This window comes from Sebastes umbrosus, chromosome 20 (genome assembly GCF_015220745.1).
Source record: "Sebastes umbrosus isolate fSebUmb1 chromosome 20, fSebUmb1.pri, whole genome shotgun sequence".
In the NCBI taxonomy this organism is placed as follows: Eukaryota; Metazoa; Chordata; class Actinopteri; order Perciformes; family Sebastidae; genus Sebastes; species Sebastes umbrosus.
This window is the reverse complement of record NC_051288.1, coordinates 5,572,955-5,589,138: the sequence shown is the minus strand read 5'-3', so window position 1 is coordinate 5,589,138 and position 16,184 is coordinate 5,572,955.

The window sequence follows — 16,184 nt, the reverse complement described above, 5'->3', positions numbered from 1 at the left end:
AGTTTCACATAAAACTAAATGATACTACGACAAACCCACGACAAACTGTGACTTTCCTGACTTGCAGACAACACAGATTTGTTCTTAAAGCTGCACTATTCAAATTATATTATATTATATATATTATATATTTAAATGAATGAATCAAATGACTATATGTAATGTGAAAGGGACAGACCCACAGAGAATTATGACCAACTCAGCAGTTTACCCTCAACTCCACTGAGCGTTTAAGTGTCTTTGCGCCTTTGCAACAATTTTTCGGCCGCACCTGGCAGATTCTTTGTTTTTGTTGCAAAAAAGGTTTAATAAACCCACTGTCGCTACCTGCCCAGCACCAAATACCAGACAAACAAAGTTAGCAACTAGCTGGGGAACATAATGGTCATTTCATTTGATAGCTAAAGAGCCGGATAACTCCCTCTGGAGTTGGTAGAGGCCAAAACAAAGCTAAAAGGGGAGTAAATATTGGACTTATATTAGCCAACACAACTCCAAATCAATGCTAATGTTGCTTAATATCTGCTCAATGTGTGAATAAGCAATTGTTTGCTAACAAGTTTGCTTTATCAACTTAAAAAGTGATAACATGTCCATGAGAAATTTTACCATACCGTACTATTGTAGTACCATGGTACTAGTACGAGTGTACCATGGTATTTTTGACAGTACCCACCATGGTGACAGTACTTGACAGTTCCATGGTACACACTACGGTACGCACCATGGTACATTATGGTATGCACTATGGTACAAGTACCTTGGTACTGTCAAATATATCATGGTATATGTATGTACTGTATGTGTATATACTGTATATATAAATACCATGGTACATATACCATGGTACTGTCAAAAATACCATGGTGTGTTAAATATACCATGATGCACTCTGGTACTATCAAAAATGCCATGGTATGTATACGATGGTACTGTCAAAAATACCGTGATGTGTTAAATATACTGTGATACACCATGGTAATGTCAAAAATACCATGGTAATTATACCATGGTACTGTCAAAAATACCATGGTGTGTTAAATATACCATGATGCACCACGGTACTATCAAAAATACCATGGTACATATACCATGGCACTGTCATAAATACCATGGTATTTGTGCCATGGAATTCGTAACAATTGTGTTCATAGCTTGTTTCTGCTGCCCCCAATTGGCCATTGGATAAGTGTATGTGAAGTAACCTAAAACAAGCTACGTTACCAAGAAAAAAAAACAATTCTTTAGCATGTAAAGTTAACTTAGAGACACAAATATCCTTCACTTGTCATGAGTTCCATTCACTTACTCCCAGCTAGTCTGTTACGGATAGAGAACCATAAAAGTGGTCGTGCTTAGAGAATTGTTTTTCATCATCCTTTAATCCTGCTGAGGCTTCTTTCCTGAAGGGTGCTTTCCAGTGAGTTTCCCCAAATGTTATTTTCCTTTGCTGTGCTGGGTTCACCACCAGCTACCTTCCGGTCACAAGCTTAATGCTAACCTTTCAACCTCTACCTCCCAAATCGTATGAGGTAGGAAATAATGGCACCGTTGGACCTGAATTCAAGTGTGCCGAAGTGTATCTGAGCGTCCCCTTCCAGCTCCGAGGATGCCAACAATCAAGGTGTCACATTATAACCTTAATGTGGATTATAAAAACATTCTGCGCTGAGGGAGTATTCAAACTCTGTTTCTCTGGTCGGTAATGAATTTAATACAGCCCGAATAGCCATGAGCAGTTCCAGCTGGATAATTACTGTGGAGTCTGCGTTTTTCCCCTCTGCATGCAGCGGAGAGAAGGATGTGGGATGTTGAAAGGGGTGGGCTGAATCAGAAAAATGGGGAAAAGAATGGAGAAAATGAGGCAGACGGGCAAAGCTAAAAGCAAGAATAACAGCAGCTGGGACTCTCCCTCGCAGTCCCATCTCAAATCAACTGTCCGGCTCTCAAAGATCCTTTTCATTCATTTATAACCCATCTCTAGGGTGACCAAATCCCAACAAACCAGATGTAGGACAAAGAGTATGTTTGTGTGGGACAATGTGGGACACAATACCAGGCTGAGAGGTATAAAAAAACTATAAAAATAAACCTTTCTATTCTGCCCCTTACCTCGTAAAATTTCTATGCTTTGCCAGAATGCATCCATTGATCGGCACATCTCTGTTTGAGCCAAACGTTTCTTGTGAGACTCACATGAACTGTGTCACTTCAAGTGTGAAATTGTAAAATAACTGGCAAATTTCGCAAAAAACTCTCTGAGAATTGCCTTCCATTGGTTTCACCCACTTATACGTCTTTGATGTGGTTGCATTTATTGTTCTTTGTGGTAGTTTCCATCATATTCGGCCTAAATCTGCTGAGTTTGTGACTCGCAATTTTCACTGTTGGGCATAGCGTAGCAAAGATGGTGACAGGTCAACCTGCACTTGACCCACATATGCGCAGTTTGACAGCAAACACAGCCCTGTGATGACAGCCTTATTCCCTGTTTTCTTCACAGTTATTGGATAAAAGCCAGATTTTAAAAAGGCGCTTGTCCTGCAGTGGTTTGACTCATAAGAAATTTGAGCCAATGAAAATTTGGGACATCGTCTCAATATGTGGAACAACAACAACTGAGATAAAAATGCTGTGCAGTCTCTCGTAAAGTGGGACGCCTGGTCACCCTACCCATTTCTCCGTTAGTTAGTCTCACTGTTTTGGATCAAACTATCCCACAATGCATCCCACATCACTGGCTGGTCAAAATCCGAGATGGCGGTATCAGCGAAACGGCTTATAAGGCTCGTCCTTGATAAATTGCCTGTGGTATCATAATTTATGTTAATCTAAGTTCACATCACAAAACACTAACATTGATTCAACTGTGCAACTGAGCTCAGCCAGACACCACTCTAACTAGTTAAGCTGGGCATACACTGTACGATTATAGAAATGTTGTTGTGTAATTCCTGATCCTACTGTACGAGTAGATCATTTGCGATGTAAAGCCAAAGCTCGCGATTTATGTGCTCACACTGTACTGTACTGATCGTCAGCCACGACATGAGTGATCACACTGTGCCATGGATGTATAAAGATAACTGGATCCAGCATTGGAGGCGGGGCCCCGGTCATTCCTATGAGAGTTGCTCATTGGCGCATGAAGCCTAATGGTACGTGTCCACAGGTTCCGTGCTTTCCACGCTCCCCATTCATTGTCTATGCAAGCAGCCGCGCAATGCATTCTGGTAGCGTGGCGTCGCGATTCGAGAGACTAGGCGTGCAGGAAGCCCGCTCCTCATTTGCATAAAGTTGAAGTCCTGGCTACTTTATGCAAATCACGGGCGTCTGACGCGACGCACCGCCTCTCGAAACTCCCGAAGATCTTTTAAACTAAACGTTGTCGAGCCAAAATAAAGACAGATTCATCAACTGCATGGATTATTTCTCGCCTCAAATGTTTTCAGAAACACATTTCAGTGAACTATTTACGTGAAATAAGAGAAGATAGTTTCCAAACGAGCCTCCATACTGGTTCCGGTTTGAGCAGCAGCCAACAGAGGGAAAACGTTCGTCCAATCAGGAGCCGAGTGCCTTGTTTCTAGGGACAGCCCACCAAGCGTCCAATGTTGGGAAGCGTCGCGCCCCCTCGCGATAAAAAACGCCCCTGTGGACACGTACCATAAATGGCTCGACTTCCGTCTGGAAAAGTACCCGGATCTTGGCGGAGTAGCGTCCGAGATGATTGGCAGAGGAGCGTCCACTCGGTCACATGACTTGGTCACGGGGTCCAAACGTCACGCCGTCGTCACGGCTTGCGGTCCAGCCTCGGTCTGGGTCTCACTCACATGAACAGAGGAGGGGGAAATAACTGTGAATTCGGCTATTAGTGCATTTTACAACTTTAAAAACATTTTTTTTTTAAATAAGAGCTATTAGAGTGTTCGTACTGGGGAGTTGATTCACCTAAAAAAAAATGATTCGCTGAGTTACAGATGTCTCTTTCCCAATGTAAGTCTATAGGAAAAAGTATTTTTATAATTGGCTCGTGGCTTTGCTTCAACTGTGCGAGCTATTAGCTGTTAGCTAACACCATGTTAGTGAGTTAGCTGGTCCTTCTCAGGCTGTGTAGTAAAGACTGAATGTCAAGCACAACAGTTGGGTATAAAATGGTGGAGAACCAGTAAGTTATTATTACTATATGTAGAAACAATACAATTAGATGAGGAGAGCTGAGTCCTCTCCTAGTCAGCTAGCTTAGCCTACTAGCTAAGCTATCTTATTAGCGTGTTGTTTCCAGAGTCTGGTCTGTGTATGGCAGGCTGTGAAGTTTTTTTAAAGTTGTCTGTCGCCCTAAGTTATTTTAGCTAAACAAAAAGTTTGGGTGCACATGACTATAAGTGGTTATTAAACTAAAGGCCACATCACAACAATCCCTTTTAGCTGTCTCTCTGTTTCTGGTCTGGCTCACAGATATTCAGACGATGTCTGTGGGGAGTAAATTCCTCCGTCAACCACCGTCATGAAGCAGACGAGGCCGAAGGCAGATTTGTGCTAAAACCTCCATAAAGCATATCATTACACATAAAGACTAGAACAATATACAGACTTATACATAATGAGAGGTGGAGGAGTTATTGCTGTGTGATTATGATTGTGACTGAAAGGCCCAGGAGAAAACGGCATCATTTATAGTAGCTGACATGTTTACTGCAGCCTGGGTTTCTCTCTCTGTAATATTCCTTTCTGTCTTTCTGACCCGTCCTTCCTTCTTTCTTTCCTTCTTTCTTTTCTTTACTCTCTCTCTCTAAGCTGAAGAAAACCGAGGCCCATAGGAATGTGCTGATGGCTGAGTGTTTCATCTTGGTCTCACATTACCGCCCAGACTGAACCTCACTGACCCACACACACACACACGCACACACACACACACACACGCAGATGCTGCTATTTGTCATTGTGCCTGTATTTTGATGCCCCCGGTATCCATGGTAACTGGTGTGAGTGCAAACAGCAGGCTGGAAAGATGGAAAGCTGTCCTGTAAGCATAGTGGTGTGTTTTTTTTCTTTTCTTCACAGTTAAAGCTGAGTTTATAGGACCATATTCAGTATTTCTGATCCTCTATAATACAACGCTAAACGGGGGAAACATGTCATGCTTTCTGGACTCTGCACATACAGCTGTCTCTCTCTCTCTCTCTATAAAGCTGGAGTAGGCGAGATTGGAGCAAATATGATTAAAAAAGTTATTTTAATAAAACGGTCGCTATATCCTGACAGTAGTGCATGAGACAGGTAATCTGAAAATAATCATGTTCCTCTGTGTCCCCCGGTGTCCTCCGGTGCTCCTAATGGCATCTGCAAGATTTCACAGACCGAAGTAAACAACCAATCAGAGCCGAGCTGGAGCCTAGCCGTCTCTGAGCAGCTGTCAATCACTCGCGAACTCCGATCAAACGGTCAAACTAGGCTGCGCTGATCAAATATGAATCAATATTCTGTTACTGTAATGCCTATTTCTCGCCTCAAATGTTTTCAGAATCATCTTGTAGTGCACTGTTTAGTGTACCTTGGTATTTCCTCAACTGATCTCAACATGGCTGCCGGGTCACAAACGAGATATTTCTGAAAACATTGTTTTCTAAAGGCATCACAGTAACTGTAATTCAATTCAACTGATTCATATTTGATCAACGCTGCCTAGTTTGACCGTTTGATCGGAGCTCCCGAGTGATTGACAGCTGCTCAGAGACGGCAAGGCTCCAGCTCGGCTCTGATTGGTTGTTTTCCTCCGCTCTTTGAAAATTTGCAGATTCCATTAGGAGCACCGGAGGACACAGAGACACAAGATTTTTTTTCAGATTACCTGTCTCATGCTCTACTGTCAGGATATAGTGACCGTTTTATAAAAATAACTCATTTTAAATTATATTTGCTTCAATCTTGCCTACTACATTATGGAGCATTATTCCAGTGTATAAATACAATATTTTATTTTACATATCAACAACAGATCATGTAATGTGAAAGGGGTGCTGAAAGTGATTAACTCACAGAGAATTATCACCCAGCTCTGTAGTTCCCCTCAGCTGTGTGGAGTAGTTTAATGTCTATAAAATTCATTGTTCTTGTTTCTGCAATTTTTGTGGTTTTGTCGCAACTTCAGCCAGATCTTAATCATTCATTCTCTCACCTGCTCTGCGTTTACCTCATTCCCCTCACCTGGCTATATACACCCCCCACTTACTCACCTGCTCCCCATTTCCATGATTAGTCCTCCAGTTTATATACCGCTCCATCGTCACTCTGTCTTTGCCTGACTTTTTGAACTGAGTGGACTTATCATACCTGCCTGTCTGTAACTAGCATATTTGGGTTCAAGCTTGTCTATTTTCTGAGCAGTTTTGGTTGAGTCACACCACACATCAGTGTTATTTCCAGCAGCAGGCAGCTGTTTTCAGTGAAATATCACAGATAAAACCACTTTAGTCTACCTCCCAGCACAGACACAGAGACTGGTTTTTATCCAATCTACTACGAACAGTCAACACTGGTTTATTTTAATGGAATTAAGGCAATCAAGTCAGTAAACAACTAATGGTGGGAAAAGGTACTTTTTGGGACTAAGAAGTGATAATGTTTAAATTTAGCTGAAAGGTGTCAACAGTCAACAAAACAGTTTTTTGTCTGAATATACAGTATATAATATGAAGCAGTCTGTCTGACTAAGTGCAAATCAAAAGGGGAACAAGCATTTCTTTCTGTTTTAAAAACATATATTTATTGATTTTATAAATTTAACACATTATACATACATAACTGAACCTTCCCCAAATTGAACATATTGCAGTGTGTAAAATAATAATGGAAATAATAAATATAATATGGAAATAAGTAAATAAATAGCTAAACATAAAGTTAAAATTTACAACGAAAATAAAATCAAGTAAATATATAGAAATAAATAAAATAAATTAAGAATACAGTCAAACATAAGACCGAGTATAGCACACATTTCTCACAACAAATTAGTAGTTTTCACCATAACGTCACACTTCCAGCACCTCTTCAATGTCACCATTTTTTTTTTTTGTTTTTACAAATTCCAAAAACATTTCCCAGATGTCATAAAACTCGGAAGCTTTCTGCCCAACTATATATGTGACTTTCTCAAGAGCCAAACTTGATGTTAAGTTTTTCAACCAACATTTTTCCAGAACAAGCATTTCTATTACAAATTAAAGGGGACATATCATACTCATTTTCAGGTTAATTCTTGTATTTTGGGTTTCTACTAGAACATGTTTACATGCTTTAATGTTTAAAAAAAACACATTATTTTTCTCATCCTGTCTGTCTGAATATACTTGTATTCACTCTCTGTCTGAAACGCTCCGTTTTAGCGCCCGTCTCTTTAAGGCCCGCCTCCTGAAAAAGCCCAGTCTGCTCTGATTGAAAAATATGGTGCACCTTTGCAAAAATAGTTCTCAAGCTGTGGGCGTTAATTGTAATGAGCCTGCATGTGACATAGGAAGGGGAGCCAGATCTGAATGGCTTGTTGAATCACATGATCCAGGCAGCCCACAAAAAACAGACTGGGTTGTCTTATTTCCCAGTTTTTGGGTTGGTAGGCACTCTAGATACACAAGCACTGAGAAAGTGAGTTTTTCATGATGTGTCCCCTTTAAATCATTGAAAAGTGCTTTGTAAACTGCAGCAGGCCTGGTTGTTGCTGCAGTTTAGCTCTCGCGAGAAATAAAAAATGATACGATTATGCTGACATTTAGGAAAGACAAATCTCCAGGTTATTGAATAATATGCACGTCATTGATTTGATATTATTTGTGTTTTTGGTCAGAGCTGGTTGTTTTAAAACAGGCCTTTCCACAGATACGCTGAATTCATACCACCTGGCTGTCAACTCTTAACCACAACATTTGCTGCTCTTCGGTTATTTTCCAACACTGATGATGTTGTGGACTTTGGAAAACCCCAGAGGTCGATGAATCTACCGCTGACTTACTGACTCACACCGCTGCAAAGTGTGTGTGTGTGTGTGTGTGTGTGTGTGTGTGTGTGTGTGTGTGTGTGTGTGTGTGTGTGAATGCTGGGTTTATGACAGTTCCCATAAGTTTTTTATTTGTTTCATTTTGAAAACTGAATTTCAGTTTTGGTTCTGTTTTAGTTATTTCATTTTCAATCATGCTCAGTTGTCTTTGGATGCATTACTGTATATATTTCAATTCACTCAGTTAGTTTTAGTTCTATTTCCAGTGACATCACTCTTTTTGCATGCAAAGATGCCTCAGCTGTGTTACCACAGATCATCCTCTCAACAGCACAATTTATAAGAAAGCAAACAGGGATGAAAAAGGAGACACATTCCTGAGAGCAACAACACACAATTACTGACATGTTGTGCGACGTCTCTGCATGGGTCCAATTAGACTTCATGTCATGCAATTTCCTCATCTTACGAGGATGCAAACAGTGTCATTACCAGGCAGAGAGTCAGACAACACTTTGGGGGTTGGTTGGTTTTGAATGTGTATATATGTGCATGTTGTGTGCGTCTGCATGTTGTATGCTTGCATGTGTGTTTTTTGTGTTATTGACAGGGACATTAGGGATGTGAACCCATCATTTGGCAAATGTAATTACACAAAACTGTGTTTCCTGCATACTTTTGTCATTACAACTTTGTTTACTTGTCTGTGCATCACACACAACATTTTCGATGTTGCTTATCAGACTTTCCTGAAATCGGAGGTAATTGACCGTTAGCTAAGCCCCTCCCCCAAACAGTGATCACATTGTCCAATCATAGCTTAGCAACCGTAACTACGCACCGCAGGTCTTTCAAGCTTTGGATTTTTCCACAGTGTGCATGAAACTGTTGTAAGAGCGATACTCTACATTTAAAGAGTTTGGAGGGTTATCTGCCCAACCATTAGCTACAAAATGTTAGCATGCCCAGCTAACTAGCCAGCTAACTCAGTGGTAACCTAGCATCTAGCGTTACTTCCAAAACCAAGCAGGATATAATTAGCATACTAGGTTATCATGTGGTGCTATAAGTTCCGTTACAAAAAGCACCATTCAGGGCCGACTTGGCAGACTCTCGCCATCAAATGAGAGGGGTGCTCCGGGCGCCGGTACAACGTGTCCTCATACAACGTGTCCTCATACAACGTGTCCTCATACAACCTGTCCTCATACAACGTGTCCTCATACAACCTGTCCTCATACAACGTGTCCTCATACAACCTGTCCTCATACAACGTGTCCTCATACAACGTGTCCTCATACAACGTTTCGTATGATATCTTATGAAAAGTTATTCCTCATGTTTGGTGCCTTTTCCTGCAAAGGTCCAGCAACAAATAATGCACGTGTCAATTTCCCCTCCAGTCTTTTCAAAATAAACTTCCGTCTTCACAGGAAACAACTTGGTTAGGTTTAGGAAAAGATTGACTTGGTTAGGTTTGGGCAACAAAACTATTAAGGTGTAGGAAAAGCTTGTGGTTTGGGTTAAACTAACACCGGAAAGTGGCGTAACTTAAGCACGGAAGTTACGTGACTAAAATTACTTGGTTAAGTTTAGGAAAATATCGTGGTTGGGGTTAAAATAACTCCGGAAGTGGCGTAATTTAAGTACAGAAGTTATGTGACAAATCAATTAATGTTGACTTTTGGTTTCACACTGCAAACAGCAGTCTTTTGGGCCAAAGTCTTGTGTTTTTTGACCCACCCATCCACCCCTCTTAGTTTTTCACTCTTTATACTTCCTGGTTCACAATTACGTAGATCACATACAAATTGATTTTGTGGGATATACAGTATATACGATTTACAGTGCATTACTTTTCGGCGGTAAAGCTAAGAACAGCCTGGCCGGTAACACGGAAGAAATTAAGCCAAACATTGTTCATTTCCACATACCACCCACATTGCAACGATACAAAGCCGGTTGAAAATCGGCGACGTTTCCCTTTAAACTGCGACAACGGATAGGTAACTAAGGAGGGCGGAGCTTAGCAAAGGTCAATTCTAAGAAGATCCAAACAAAAGGAAATGTAACTGCTGTAAACACTTATCGTGTCACTCTGTGGGCGTCAATGGAACAGCAACTGGTCAAAAAGGGTTAAAAAAAAAAAAGTGAAGCAGTCACAGTGCCAGCTCTGCTTTGCTCAGCTCTGAAAGGAATTACAGTTCTGTGATGCAAACGTGGCACCAGGAGCTGCCCTTGACAGCCCCCCCTCCACACACACACACATATATAAACACACACACACACACATCCCCCTCCTCTCTGCTTCCTCTCTCTTCCTGCCAAAGCCAGCGCGACCACTCAGGACCCAGGGGCAACTTGTGTGGCACAAAACCCCTCCCCACCTCCACCTCCACTTCTTCTTCATCTCCTCCTCCTCCTCACATGAACTCAGTAAAGCAAAGTCTTACATATTCAGCTCCCTACATCTCCTTTTACCTTCCGTATCTCTCACCTCCAGCTCATGTCATGACCTTTGACATCTTCATAGTACCATAACAGCTCTGTGAAGAATTTCTTGTACTCTTCTAAATCGATTCTCTACAGCACCAAACTGGGAAAACAACATTATTCTCTTGTGTGTTGCCAAATTATTAGTAACTGGAATGTTTTTGTGAAGAAACATTGTCGGTCATCCAGGTTAAGTTTACTTCGACCCAGACTGTCTCCAGTAAGCATTATTGTACCTTAAAACTTTTATTACCGCGAAACCCCCCAACCAGGAAGTGGGAAGAACAAGAAAGATAAACAGAGAGCACAGCTTGTTCCAAGACTCCCACACACACACACACACACACACATACGTATGGAGCTGGTTCGCAGGGATCAAGAGAAATAAGGATGGACTTGTTTAAAGGGAGGTTTAATGGGGGATTGATAGTAGTTATTACATGTGATACAGGGCAGCCAACAATCTGATATAAATGTAGTAGTTAAGGGTCTGTATGAAAATGATTACGGTTCGGAGGGGGGCTGAACAATATGTTTGTTGCATGTCATAAAAAAAGCAAGACCCTCCTCCAATTGGTTAATGTCGCCATAAATAATTAAAAGTACATAAAGAATTTAAGATGGTGTACTCGTTTAAACCTTAAATAATAATAATTTGTATTTGTTTTATTGTTTTTCAACAATAAATCTCATGTATAAATAATATGTATACATTTCATGTATTTATACTGTAATTTTTTCACATTTTTTTTAACAATAAATCTCACTAGGGAAGGCTGAATAATATTTTTTTGTTTGTTTATTTTATTTATTTGTTTAAACTATAAATCTCACTAGGGAAGGCTGGATAATAATTTTAGTTTTTTGTTTGTTTTGTTTGTTTTGTTTAACAATAAATGTCACTCGGGAAGGCTGGATAATAATTTTTGTTTTATTGTTTGTTTTGTTTGTTTTTTTATCAATAAATCTCACTCGGGAAGGCTGAATTAATAGGTTAAGAAACATTTAAAAGACCCAGCAATAAATAAATACAAAACCCCCACCCTTTTCTGACCAAAAATCCCCCCACTAATAATTTTCATACAGTCCCTAAAGAGGTTTTAGACTTCTCCAGTTGTAATGACTACACACACATCCCGAGAACATCAACAGTATCCAGCTTTTTAGTGTTTTGGAAAGACCTGTAGACGCCTGAAAGTATAAAGACACAGGAGAAACGACCAGAGACAGGGAGGGCATGATGTGACCAAACTCAGGCACCGGATACAAGTCTCACATTTACATGGTGGACACATTAGCCAGCGGAGCTGCCAGGACACCCACAGTCTGCTGTAATTTTGCTTCACTGGGATTTATTCTCATCCTACAAAATGTGCTCGTGTGCAAACTTTCTTTTCCAAATGTTCTAGGTATATTACCGGCCTGGTGTGCATTTAGCTCCATATCTAATTATCAGGCTTATTTATTTCTCATAGAACGTAAATGGAGGAGAACTCTTTGCCTCATGAAGTTTCATCTAGCATTTAACTACTGTAATCCAGCGGGGATGTAATGAAGAGCCTTGGGTTTAGCCTATATGACTGTTTCAACCATGTTTTAACAACTGTGTTTTGGTTGCAACCATCTCTTGTGTATACACATCATTGACATTAGTATCCAGCAAAGTTATATGCTTAAACAACTTCTGTCTTTCGTGACCAAGGTAATGCTTAGTGGGAAACACACAGTGTCTCTACTGGTTTCAATGGTACCAATTTCGGTATTGGATCTGAGTAACAAAAGCGCTATTTATAGTCTGAGGAAAACAGCCATAGACTGAAGAAAAAGTGTAGGTGTTGTATGACTGCATGGAAAATGTGATTTTACGTCATTTGCCCTGTGTGTGCCTGCACACTCTCAAAGTCATTTTAAATCACACTTGATTCTTAACACACACCAAGCAAAATCGTATATAAGTACTCTAACACTTAAAAAAAACTTATTATTGGTTGGAGCCACCTTAATCTGACAGTGTTGGTGCTGTTATATAAGTGAAAAACCATCAGCTAATAAATCTACTGTTTATAAGAAATAAATAAAGGCTCAGCTGTTCACTCCAGAGCCTGTGCTGTACTGTAATCTTATTCCTCTTCACGGAGCCGGCCACTATGTTTCTACAGTAGCCCAGAACAAAAACAAACCAAACACTGGTTCTACATAGGACCACTTGTTTTTTTATGTTTTTGCTTCTGCCACCTTAGTTCTCCTACATGCTTGACACACGGAAAAAGTTTCATTTGGTTGCAATCTGCAGCCTCTCCGCTAGATGCCACAAGATCTGTCATATTCAGTGGACAGCTTCCGTCACGCAACTTCCTGCAGAGCCAACAGTCCCCGTCGCCTTATTGAGTTTGTAGAGCGCAATTGTTCAAAAAGAGCACAACAAACAAGGTGCACATCTCCCTCATTACATGAAGAAGTTGATGGCGATTCTTCAGTTGTGTGTCTGGAGCTGGAGGAGAGCTGGACCGGATTGGCAAGAGTAGTGTGTCCGAAAATGCAGTTGCATAGATCGTAATACTGCCAGTCCGCTCGCCCAACACCAATCTTGTTTTTGTTGTGGTCATGCACTTTGGTGAAATGTTTCTTCAGTGCCTTCAATTTGTTGGTGACCTGTTTTTGTATACGGGAGATGCCTCTCTCGTTAAGCAGCCTTGCTATATTCGCGTACACTATGCTGTCCCTCACCATCCCGGTCATCTGCCGATTGATTTCTTTCTCTCTGCGGGTGGACCGGAGCTCCCGCACCTTGAAATCTTGCCCCATATCCATAATAAAACTGTTAGTTGTTCTCTTCCAGTGTAACATAGCTGAAAACATTCCTGCTGCCGTCGCTCTGTTTGTTAATGAGCCACAGCGACCTATGACAATTGCGTCATGACCGTGCACCCTCATTTCCAACCAATGACATGATTTGTCCCACCCCATTGTTAGCGACCCTGGTCTGTGTACAATTCACATCGAAATCGACCCACCTCTCGACCTGGGTCGCAAAGGCGAGTCGATCAACGCAGGTTACCCTTTCATACACACAATCAACCCTGGTTCAACCCTGGTTGAGTCCTTGGTGTGAAAGGGGTATAATTAACACATTATACCTGGTCTGTTTAATCCGTACAAAAACCAGTGTGAACATGACTCGTTTGGTTTTATGGGGGTTCATGTGTCGGACTATTTGTTGGCCGGGCGCAGCGACTTCCTGGAGTCCTGTTATTACTGTGAGGTTACCAAGCAACCAGCGCTGACTCCACTCGTAGGACTCTACCATTTATGCTAAGATAAGCTACCCAGCTGCTGGCTGTAGCTTCATATTTAGAACACAGACATGACAGTGATATCAACCGTCTCATCAAACTCTCGGCAAGAAAGCAATCTAGCAGCAATCTAGCAACAATCTATACAGTACGCTACTGGTGCTCAATCATGCACTTTAAAGCTTCAGTAGGCAGAACGTTTTTGGCATCATTGGGCAAAAAAACGCAAGAGCGTTCCTATTGGTTGTGCTCCGGCTGGTGGGTGGTGCTTGGTATTTCCTCATCAGATCTCAACATGGCTGCCAGGTAACAAACTTTCTCATTTTACAGTTAAAAAATACACTACAAGATGATTCTGAAAACATTTGAGGCAAGAAATATGCATTACAGTGACAAAATACTGATTCATATTTGATCAGCGCTGCCTAGTTTGACCGTTTGTTCGAAGTTTGCAAGTGATTGACAGCTGCTCAGAGACGGCCGACTCCAGATCAGCTCTTACTGCTTGTTTTTCTCCGGTCTGTGAAATCTTGCAGATGCCATTAGGAGCACCAGAGGACACAGAGGCACATGATTTTTTTCAGATTACCTGTCTCATGCACTACTTTCAGGATATAGTGACTGTAAATCAGTTAAATCATATTTGCTTCATTTCTACCCACTGCTGCTTTAACCTGAAAAACACATATGATACTGATGTGACTGAGCCTTCTAGTGTGACTATCATAACAGTGCACGACTGAGAAACACAAGCTGAATCAAACTTCATGAGCACTAATTCTCCCTCAGAGCTGCAGATGCCATCACCAACCACAGACAGAAAAGAAACAGCAGAGCAACCTGATAGGACGAAATCTAGTGACATAAATTGTAATTTTTCCACTATTCTACCATGTCATGCGGTTTGGATAGAGCACTATGTAGGCCAGCTGTAATTATGCTATGTTAAGAGTATATGTGTGTGTGTGTGTGTGTGTGTGTGTGTGTGTGTGTGTGTGTGTGTGTGTGTGTGTGTGTGTGTGTGTGTCAATCAAGAATGTAACCCTCTTCCGTCACAACCAAAAGATTTATATGGCGTATGGTGAGGAAAATAACTTCAGTTGTCACAGTCTGGTTCACTGACAGTGAGGCCAGGGTGACTTGAGTTAGCACTTTATCCATGTTATTACACCACAATAATGAACCTTATTTATACGGCAGGATTAAAAAATGCCTCATTATGATAATAAAAGAGCACAGCACAAAATGTAGAGGGAAAACGTAAACAGATAAATCACTGTTTTTTGCTGACTTACTGGTATGTTCTTGCTGACTGGAATTACTACACAGCTCATTGTGGTTTAAATCATGTGTATTTAGATTAGACTTTTGTCCACAGTTCAGAAAAAGACAGTATAAAGGACTGAAACGTCTTGGTTTTATATTTGTCAAAGTTGTTTTAGTATTTCTTGGTAATTAGATTGAAAGCAGATACCTATTTGAAATAAACAATATGGCAAATTCTGTTACAAAGCTTTAACATTGATGGTACGAGCTGCCGTACAGCTTTGTACGCACAAGCTAGACTGTTAGAAAATGAAACCTGGACGACAAAAGTAATAATTTTGGTTTGGTAAATTCTTACATTATATTACAAATGCATCGTACTGGAATTCTTTCCATACTTGCATCTGTGTTACCGATCAATAGTAATGTAAACTTTTCATAAAGAAAACGGAACATGATGTTAAATGTGATGGATTGCTTTTCTTGATGCGTGTTTCTGTTCTCTGCATGATGCTTATAGACCACACTGAAATTAGTGGCTTCCTGGAAGTTATGTAAAGGGTTTCAAGTATGCTATGTAAAAGCTACTGTACGGTTATAGGATACTTGCTAGGTAGTGTTGTTTAGGTCAATACACTCAGGGGTTCTGTTGCTACAGTCTTAAATGGTCTGGTATGACTAGTAGCTTATGGTGGCTAATGTTGGCTAATATTAGCAAACTTTAGAAAGACCTTGCTGTGTAACTGAGTTCACTGACTTTACGACTTCTCTACTAATATTTGCTAACTTTAGCCACCATAAGCTACAGGTCACACCCATAGACTGTATATAAGAAGTGGACATAGTCACCGTGACGTCAGCCATTGGTTTGTAAACTGCCATTTTGAAGCCTTGGCTTCACCATTTTGGCTGTCGCTATCTTGCTTTTTGGCCCTCGCCGTCTTGCTTTTTTGCAACCAGAAGTGACACAAGGGGGAGGAGCTAAGTGCAACCGAATGCTGAATAACAAATTTTTAACCGCCCAAAATGAGACATTAAGTTTAATGAACTGAAAACACACTGTGAAATGGTTAAAGTTGTAAGACGAAACGCAGACAACTCCCAAGCCGGACTTGTCAATTGCAAGGTAGCCACTCCCT